Genomic DNA, 11006 nt, shown 5'->3' with positions numbered 1-11006 from the left:
GGCAACGATGAGTGACAGGAAGCCAAGGAGAAGGTTGTCTTTCCCTCCAGTCCCAATTTGTGAGGAACGCAGGCAATGGTGGAAGTTAAAAGCCGCAGTCAGCTCAGACTCAGACAGACTCCAAGATGACATTTGGAGACCAGTTCGATAGACTACTGTACAGGAGAGCCAGTCCAGTCAGAGGTTTTTAGTGTTCAATTGGCAACACGTCGTCGTGGGTGCTTTTATAGTTGGTTCAATATGCACAGCAAAAATGCAATCGGAGTTAATTGAACACTGTAACCTGATTCAAACATACATGTTGGTATAAAACACCGGAGTGTTGAAACAACACAAGTGTAGAATCAAATCCAATTGTCGTTTTAACACTGACTGGTGTTACATGTACACCAGTCCCATTTCATAAAAAAAAAACTTGTTTGAAAATGCATACACTGTAATTTCTATAACAAATTTTGTAACAGAATGCCAATAGCTTTCAACTTTTATTGAAAATTTGTTATTACAACAAGTTTTATGAAATATGGTTCCCTTTGTGATAGCTCATCAGAGCCTAATTGGTGCTGATTCAACACAACTCCACAAATTGTACAAATTCAGGTACTGGAAATTCATGTTTTCAAGCATTTTGAAAGTATCACTATACAAGAATAGTCATCTTTTCTGAGATACTTATTTCTGACATATATATGTAAAACGTCCCCATCAGAGCATCTAGTGCATTGGTCCAATGTACAAAAACAATGGTCCATGAGCAAATATTCTTTAAAATTATGTCTAAATCAAGGCCTCAAAATCCATAGGAATACCTCCAAAAAAAATAAAGATTTTTTTTAATTATCAGGATTACAAAACACACATGGGGAATGATGTTGCCTGATGCATTATATCAATGAACCAGAATACATTGAGTGTTTTACCAATATGCTTTAAATATGTATTCAGACAAAAAAAATATTCATTCATTGTGCACATGTGTACAAACACTTGGCAGTATGATTAATAATACAAGAAAAAATAGATCAATCCACCTTAATTTGCCTCAAGGGAAGTAGACTAAAACACCCTTCTCATTCTCAATTTGAATGTCAATGCCTTTATTCCTGAGTTGACCTCAATCCGTGAAGGTCATCGTCTATTCTTAGTAGCTTGTAACAGACAGGAAGTCCTTTATGGACGTCGAAATCCCCATATACAGCCTACACGTATGAATGAAAGTTAGCCGCAATCCCATGTTTAGTGCTGGCTGCACTAATAATCAGACAGGAAAATAAATATTTGCTGTACACTGGTTATTTTCATACTTCTATAAACAAATTATATAATAAATTCATCAAATTAATTTTTTTTAATTATCCCAATATCATTGGGGGGGATTTTTTTTTTTTGCAATTCAAAAGTCATTCATTGTGATCCTAATTTTAATGCTTTCCTATCAGACAGGGGGAGTTTAATATTTTCTGTATGCTAGTATTTTTTTTATACTCCTACAAATTATTCTTAATTAAAATCAAATTTTAAATTTTAAAACTTGTGATATTTTGATATTTTGGATCAATCTCCATGAACCCATGTGTATTATATCTCCTTGTCAACTGCCAAATTTTATGGATCTACAGCACTTTTTCCAGCATATATACAAAATGGAAATATTATCATCCCAGTTTTAGCTTGAACTTCAACTCAAATTTAATGAATTGATAAACCATATTTATTTATTCATTCATTATTTATTTTGTCTTTGTATTATCTACCAACTAGCCAACCCCCCCCCTCCCGTCCAATCAAAGAGTTGGTTTATAGCTAATAATGTATACATACAAAGAATGCATTGTTTGTTTTCACATTGAATATTCACTTTATAATTGAATTCATCTTTAACGTTTTGTTCTATTTTGAATAATTAATATTGGGTTTTTTTCTTTGGGGATATGTGGCCAATGAATCAGTGTCTGATTTCTTAGTCTAACCCTCAAAAATCATCCCACAGGATAAGACTAAATCCTTTCCTATGTATCCATGAATCACCATCTCCGTGCACATACTCACATACATGTAGGTGCCAGAAGACAAGAGTATTGAGAACAACAGAGGGCGACTAAAGGGGAAAAGACATAAAAAGGTGGAGATGCCGTGGCTGAGTGGTCTAAGGCACCTGGCTATATACATGAAAAAGTCTGGGGTTCGATCCTCGGCCACGGCAGGTATGCCCGTGAGCAGGGCATTTAATCTACAATGCTCTTTTATCTTGCTTTCAAATAAACAGAAATGCTACAGTGTATATGCATTATTGGTAACTAGGTGTGAACTTGTTAAAAAAAGGTAAATTAATGAAGGGGGCACATATATTACATGTAGGTACTTCAGACCCCCATCTCACACGTTAAATTAAGGCTCATCAAAAAATCATTAAAAATCAATCCCTCTATAGATTTCATTTTAAATCACTGATAATCACAATGAAGAGTATGCAACAAAAAATAGATACTTTAATAGGGTACTTGTTCAGCTCAAACAAAAAAAAAGATGGCATGAAATATTGATAATTTCCTTGAGTTCACGGTGAGGAAAACTGAAATTGCATTGCCGATAACTAAACTTAAATACAAACATGCAGTCTAACTTCTCCAAAGGCCCACGAGTATGAACATAGAATTACTTTGATCATTTATATTTTGAGAGACAAAAATTTTGTCTATTTTTCATCAATTATATTAATAATCTCATGTGATCTTCACTTACGCCTGCCCAGAATGAAATGCGTGCAGGTGAATAACTCATGTGTCCCCTGACGCAGTTAGAACTAACACTAACAGTGTGAAATTTACAAGAAAGGAGAGAGAGAAAAATGAGTAGAAGAAAACCCCTGAATGAGCCCAAAGTGGGCAATATTATATTTGACCAAATGTTCCCATTAGACCTAACAAATTATAATTGTGTTTGTGTTATTTGAATGATCAAGTGAGAACTTCCAGTGAGAATTAAAAGCAATGAATTACTTTGATTTTTTTTGTAATATGAGAATAGGCTCATTATAATCTGGGCTGCATCACTCCATCACATATTAAAAGGTTAGTGATTGATCCAAGTTTGGAAGAAACTAAAACTTGATATGTGAAATGATAATCTACAGGTATTAAAATGAATCTATATATACAATTCATGGTAATCAGACAAACATATCAAACCAGAAAAAAAATGTCCATTTGTCAAACATTGATTAGCAAATGCTTGACTGACTGACTGACTTCAGGTACTGAATAAATAAATAAATAAATACCTAAATAGATGAATAAACAAATAAATAATAAATAAATAAAAACATAAATGAATAAATAAATAAATCAAAAAAAATGAAATAAATAAATGAATAAATAATTAAATTAACAATAAATAAATGTTTATTACATAAATGAATAAATAAATAAATAAATAAATAAATAAAAAGTTACAACAAATAAATTGATAGATAAATACATAAACATTAATATATACAAATAATTAAAAGAAATCTAAACTTATTTTTAACCAAAGGTATGTAAGATGTCATTGTGTATTGAATTGAATACACTAGTTAAACATGCAAACCAAACTCTCCATTCTTCCGTCCAGTTCATGGACACGTCGTGCATCAAAATGGCAACACTGTTCTCCCCTGGATTACCCGGCCTCTTTTACTGTCCTCCATTTCAGCAAGGTAACAAGATCACAGGATTAAGGAATGACAATCTGTGTCATCCGTGACAATCAGTGAACTCTACGAGGCACTGTTCCATACCCCTCTAATATGAGCCCTTAATTAGGCTAAAAAAGATATTACAATATAATAATAATAGCTGGATTTATAAAGCGCTTTTTGCCAGAGGATACAAAGCGCTGCTATTATTACCCCGGCTTTAGCTCGAGCTACCATCACGGCACTCAGTGCATGCAAGGAATTACTCCTGCCGGGTACCCATTCACCACACCTGGGTCGAGTGCAGCACAGTTTGGATAAATTTCTTGCTGAAGGAAAATACGCCATGGCTACGATTCGAGCCAACGACCCTCTTTTTTAAAGGCGAGAGTCGGAACCACTAGACCACGACACACCCACAATATGATGAAAATAGCCCAGTTTTTAATATGCTCAAAGCTTGTTCCAGGCGATTCACGAGGGACTGCTTGCAGAGGTCCATGCAGAACACAGGAAGGGGGCCTAAAATGAGATGGTGATATCAGTTTGCCTGATAGAGCAACAAGACTATTATTGCACAAAATCCTGAAAATTTGGAATAAATATCCATCCATATATTTTATTGTTCGAAATAGACATGAAATACTCAGAAAATTTGCTTTGCCTATAAATTGATCTTGGGCCTGGCAGCTACATGCAGTGCCAGATCAACAAGGCTCGACCCCTATAATTATTGAACGCCAAACAGGGTAGCAGCAACTCCCATCTTTTATCTTCTTTTGGTCTGGTTGTGAAATGGACATTCTACCAACTGAGCCAACACACCTGAAAGATTCCCCAAAATTCATGAGTGCATATCAAATGAAGATGGGAAATTAGACATATTACTGCATATCGTTGGCAATTCAAGTTCACTATTCTTTCCCTACAATGAATAATGCTTTGCAAGGTTTAACATCATAAACCAGTTTTAGTATGGTGGGAAACTATGTTTAACAAACTACAGAGCACAGACATTCATAAACTTCATGCAGTATTTCAAGAAAACATATAGAGAGATATTGATGTTTATCAAAACAATGAACTGCTGTTATTACACGGGATACTGTCTGATCGGATAGACGCATACTGTCCCTACAGATACTACCTAGCTGAACAGCGTACATCTATGGATCCTTAGGCTCTCTCAGTCACTCTGCTCCTTGAAGGAAACAGGAGATTTAAAGATTTAATGTCTGTACCGTATCACTTTTGATATATATTATTTTAATTAAGATTGATGCTACTCTGGCAATGGGAGACTGCAGTGCAAGTTCAAGGCAAGGAAACTGTCATGCATGTAGGCTATGCATTCATGATTTAGGCCTGAACATTAGAGTGGACATAACGAAGTCAAGCCATTTCTGTTTCATCTGCTATATGTAGTTGCTACTCCAATGGGGGGGCCACTTACATTGACGAGTGGATACCATGCGCGACCAAAAAAACATGTAAAAAGGATGTCTTTTTCAAGATAGGGCACGATACGTACGTACGTGATAAGGGTGTCAAAAACACAAAATAATGAAAAAAGGGTATCTATTTCGGTAGGAAAATTACGTGTTTAGGGTCGAATTTGGGGGGATGAAAAAAACAAAATTAAAATGTTTTATAAAGGATGTCCTTTTTGCCCCAACACTACGTGTTTAGAGTCCGATTTGCGCGAGGTGTAGAAGCTGGGGTCATACTAGACCAAATAAGGCAAAGCCGACGACCGAAGGACCGTAACAATAAAACATTCCTGTACTTGTTTAGGGGTTCATTTCAGGGAATATTTGCCAAGAGTATAGTTTTTTTTTCCAATACTTGTTAAGGGCAGGGTTTCACACGCCAATACTTGTTAAGGGGTGCATTTTCAGAATATGGAAATTACGTGTTTAGGGTGCTTTTCGAGACCCCATGGTCGCGCATGGTATCCACTTGTGAATGGAAGTACCCCCCCCCCCCCCCCCCGGGCTCCAATACCATCTATTCTATCCAGCAATAGTTTGGTAGTCTGCTTTAAATATCCTTACATTCATATACATGTACCATCTTAAAACAAACATGTCATCCTATACAGGGTTGGAATTTCAGGGGGGGAGGGAAGTGGTAAGGGGCAACTGCCCCGATGAATTTTAACAAAGTGGAAAAAGGGGCAAAAATAGATAACAAGAACAAAGATGAAGGGAAAGGAAGAAATAAGATAAAAAAGAGAGGTATGGATTTTGTAACTCTCAGGTGGATTCTTTTTTAATACGTAATTCATACTTTCACAATTCATGCCACAATTGGAACAGAGGTCCTTATTGCGGAATAAACATAGAGATTGTATCAGATCGTATCACCTCAGTCGTGGCAAATATATGGTCGAAGATTTTTTTTCATGGTTCGAAAATAGTTAACTATCAGTTACGAAAATGGATCACAGGACATTGGGAACAAGGTATTAGACAAAATCAAGATCAGAAACTTTAAAGGACAAGTCAACCCCAACGAAAAGTTCAAATGAATAAAAAGAGAAAAATCCAAGAGCCTAACACTGAAAATTTCATCAAAATCAGACTTTATGACATTAACAAATTTTCTTTATTTTATATCCAATTTTGATGAAATTTTCAGCATTATGCAAGTTTGATTTTCTCTCTTTATTCAAATCAACGTGTTTTTTTTGGGGGGGGTGGACTTGACCTATAAAGATTAATTAATTTTGTGTCAAATGTAGATTTGCTTCAGGTTGAAAGAAATTGACAATACGATATTATTGACAATGCTTGAACTTTTTGACAATACATAGAAGTTCCAAATGATCAAGGTTCACCATTCACATCGGATGAGAGCACTGAGCAGGTCGACTAATTGGGTGGCCCAGTGCAGCAGCATACGAGTCGCAGACATTTGCATGAAAAATTCTTAATGGTATGGTGGTACCCTCTTCGTAACACTGTAGATATCCTGAATTAATAACTGAAGCTAAGGACAAACCCATACACTGCAAAAACTCCGGTGTTGATTTAACACCAGTCCAGAATCTATATATTTCCACACCAGAGAAGTATTGAAACAACACCAGTTTGGAATCAAAACAAAGCTGTTTTGATACCAATTGGTGTATAAACACCCATCTAGTGTTAGACTAATACCAAAACCGGTGTTGTTTAACTCTTCTCTGGTTTGGACATATATAGATTCCAGGCTGGTGTTAAATCAACACCGGCATTTTTTGCAGTGTACTGTGCAGCATAAAGATATGAGGGTGACATCTGAGTAATTTTGGCCTCATTACAGCCCAAATCGCCCCCTAGAATTCCCACTATCGAATGCCTTGGGTGACCATCTTTTCTAGAGTTGCCCCCAAATAAGATTCAAGAATCAGGAACATAAATTTAAAAAATCAACAACCTACATACAGCAAAATGTTATTTGAATTTATCACATATTTGCTTGTGGTGCAAAAAAGCTCCTGGAATGGGAGAAATAGCCCCCCATAATTTCACCCTCGCCCCAATATGAATTGAAAAATAGGCATTAGGAAATAAAAATCATTTCCTACCCTGAGCGTATACAGAACTCTCTGACCATTCCTATCTGATACAAGGGATTGCAATAATGATTAAATTACAAGCTGAATCACTGATTTTTATACCTGAGCGTATTTACATGTTATGTACTATCAGACAATGATATCAGTACGAGCTCCTAACTATTATATCATTAGACATGTTGTTTCCTGTAATAAATTTGACATAGACTGAGAAATAGGCAAAAAGTCAGACATGGCCTTTAAACCTATTATCCTCTGTGAGTCACTGGGCTAATCGAATGGGGAAAGTCGGGTATCAGCAAATAGTACGGGAGAGGGGCAAACTTAGAAATAGTGAAAAAGGCATGCATGCCTGTGAAAATAAAAACTTGCCAAACATTGTTGCTAAATGTTAATTGGAATACCTGCTTCACATAGTACATACATGTATTTAGCCAAGTATATCTAGGCCTACAATCTTCTAACACATATTCTTAAGTCCAGTTTAACTTAATACTCTGTGTTTAAAATTATGGGAAGCCAAACATTTCAAAATTTGTTAGATATTTCTACTGTGTTCTTTTCTCATATTTTTATAGTATAAGAAAACTTTTTTTATTCGCAGACAATTATGGGTGATTGGGGTGTCGAGTCTCTGTGGTATACTGAACCTGTACAGGTAGGCCTACTGCTACATAGACACCGTTCTCACTACCTTCCTAAAACTGGTTTACTGGAAACTAGTTTAGTAAAAACTAGTTTAATAAAGGGTAGTGAGAACAGTTGAAGCGATATTGGAAGCAATCTTCCATACTAGTTTAGAAGACCACCTAACGCTGTAGTTTCCAAGATCGCTTTGCCTCGTTAAACTGGTTTTAGTGGGAGGACACAAGCGTTCTTCAGTAAGCGATCTTCGCTCACTTTGAGCGAGCTAATCCACACGACAGGTGTAGACTGCCTACGTTGCGTTTTCCAATTTCCCACAAAACGTGTCACCCCACGGAGAACATTTCCATAGCAACAAGACTGCTTTACGTGACGTGATTTCGAAAACCACTTTTGTGTGATCAAGTGGGAATGCCGCCAACAAAGCGATCTTCCAAACTGGTTTCCTGAATCGGTTTCCAGTAAACTAGTTTTAGAAAGCGTAATGAGAACGGCTTCATAAAGATTTTTATAACAAATGGCTATCCACTGTTAGTCTGCAGTGCAAAACCTTTACTTGAGTTTAAAAAAGAAGTGGTCTGAATGTGAAGCCTACAACAGAGGGTTTCTGCTAGTCTTGAGGGAAGACCTAATTGTTGATTATAGTTACAATCACTTGTTCACTTGCACCCACACTGCCTGTGGGGAATCTAATGCAGATCTATGGTAAACCAATGCAGTACACAGCACACACTTGAAAAGTTTGTTAAAATATCACTTTTGTAAAAGCAAAAATACTTATTTTCATACAGTTCCAATAATTTATTTTTCATTAGTAACTTGGGGATATGTTTTGTATTCACCAGAGCGCTCAAAAGGTTGAATTTGGGGCATATTCTGCTGGAAAGTAATACAGCAAGAAAGTTGTCATTTTTCAAAACCTATATTTTCAACTAATTAAAAGAATCAAATTTACTTAAGAGCCAAGTTTAATAGATGTAATGGCAACTGACAGTGTCAAAAAAATTAAACATTAGTCCCAAAGAAAAAGAAGAAATATGGCAAACATTGCCAAACCTTATTTTGCCAAACAGGGAGTTGAAACGGAGAACAAGGTACTGTATACATCATAACCTTGTTCATTGAATGAGTGGTTCTAATATTAAAGGGTTTGTGCCTGATGATTATAAATTCATTGTCCCACCACAACTTTAGACGAGGGTCCCGTAACACAAAGGATAGCAATTAATCGTAAGCTTGATTTTCACGATCGATTGTGCATTGTAGTCAATGCAATCCATCATAGAAAAATGCTCTACGATCATTGCCAAGCTTTGTGTTATGGGCCCCAGATTTTAAATTAAACTGGAGTTCAGAATATACACAGCAAAAACTGTGGTGTTAACCAGTGTACATAGAGGACCATATCACTTCGGTGTGAAATTGACGGCATTAGTTTAACACCTATAGGTGTTATTACAACTCCTTTGGTTGCTACATTTACACTCTGGTATTATGTATAATCTCTAGGGTGTAATTTTAACTTGTCAGGGTTTGGTCCTCTATAGACACCAACTGGCGTCAGTTTTAACACCACAGCTTTTACAGTGCATGCATGTGTCTTGAAGACTTCATTTATTATCAATGGAAGACATCTCCGACCCACAGGACACTGTACCTTTCAAGAGTGCAAGAGTGTCAGAGATCATTCCTGCAATCACAAGTTTTAATATACAAAGAAAACTTTCACATTTCATCCACTCATACATGTACCAGTAGCACTCCAATCAATAATCCATGATGTCACGCGAGGAAAGTGAAAATTCTTTTCAATATTGCAAGAAACCACCATTTGGTCTGCAACTGATTTTCAACAGTTCATTTTTGTTAAATAAAATTATCAGTAATCACTTCCACGCCACACCAAAAAAAAACAGATTAGAAAAGTATGTACTGCAATAGATGATACCTACATTTGGCTAGCTGGGGATTATCTCCAAAATCAATTCCAAAAAATATTTGACATCCACAGGTGAAATCTCCAACTGATGGTGCTGCCCACTTTCTGCACTTAAAAATATACTCAACCAAAGCTAAAATATGGAGCAAGCAAGAGAACTTTAAAACCAGAGAGCTAGTATTCCTAGTAAACAGTGGCATTGATGTCCAGGATTGCTGGCGCATGTCCAGTTGACCAGAGGGGTGGACACCCGAACTCAAAATAGACTGCTCGCATCCGAAAGGAAAGGTGAGCAGAGATTCAGGCCGAATAAAAAAAATTCTAACAACTCCTTATTTGACGTTGGCTTTGCGTACAATGTCAACCAGCCGATGTGCCATCGATCAGATCTCTAACTCACTCGATGATCTTTCGCCTCATCCTCCCCTGTATATGCCCACAGCTAGATCCTGCTAGTCTCTTCAAGGCCACAAGTGATTATATGTTCTAATTCTCTCTTCACTGTCCATTTTCCTTGTTCAATGTCCAATTAACGAACTTGATGTATTACCACATAATTAAAACAAAATGATGTATTATTTACTCTCCAAGTTGATCTTCTCTAGGTCTAATAATTGCCGATTCAAGTCAAACCAATATTTTTATAGCCAGAAATATATGCAAGACATGTGTTATTTACCTCTGTATAAGACTTCCTGCTATTAAAGTCAAGCATATTTCTTTTGTGGCCACAAGAGATTCCACTTTAGGCAGAGTCATCTATACTAATAGTAATAGAATCATTTTCAATATCTGCATACATGTATCTATTCCGAAAATACTAAAAGGCACATGACAATTAGTCTGCAAACACAGACCCTTGGTTTGCACAATTCGCATAGTGCACAATACAGAGTCTGAATGAGACTAGATTTCCTTATGTACATGTAATGTACTGTGGCTGGCTAGTTTGACACAGACAATCTTTAGTGTTTATACCTTGGTCACATTTGTTCTACGGCAGCCATACAGCGAGTTGAAACCAGCCGTTTTAACATTTTTTTGTGCCAGCTACATGTCGGTGGTTATAATAAAAATGAATAAAACGACTGTTTCCGACTCGCCGTACGGCCGCCGTAGAGTAAATGTGACCATGGTATTAGTCTTCACTTTCGACCTGTTATTGCTTGAAGTGTCAAATATGA

This window comes from Lytechinus variegatus, chromosome 15 (assembly GCF_018143015.1).
Source record: "Lytechinus variegatus isolate NC3 chromosome 15, Lvar_3.0, whole genome shotgun sequence".
Taxonomy (NCBI): domain Eukaryota; kingdom Metazoa; phylum Echinodermata; class Echinoidea; order Temnopleuroida; family Toxopneustidae; genus Lytechinus; species Lytechinus variegatus.
Note: the sequence above shows the minus strand (reverse complement) of the source record.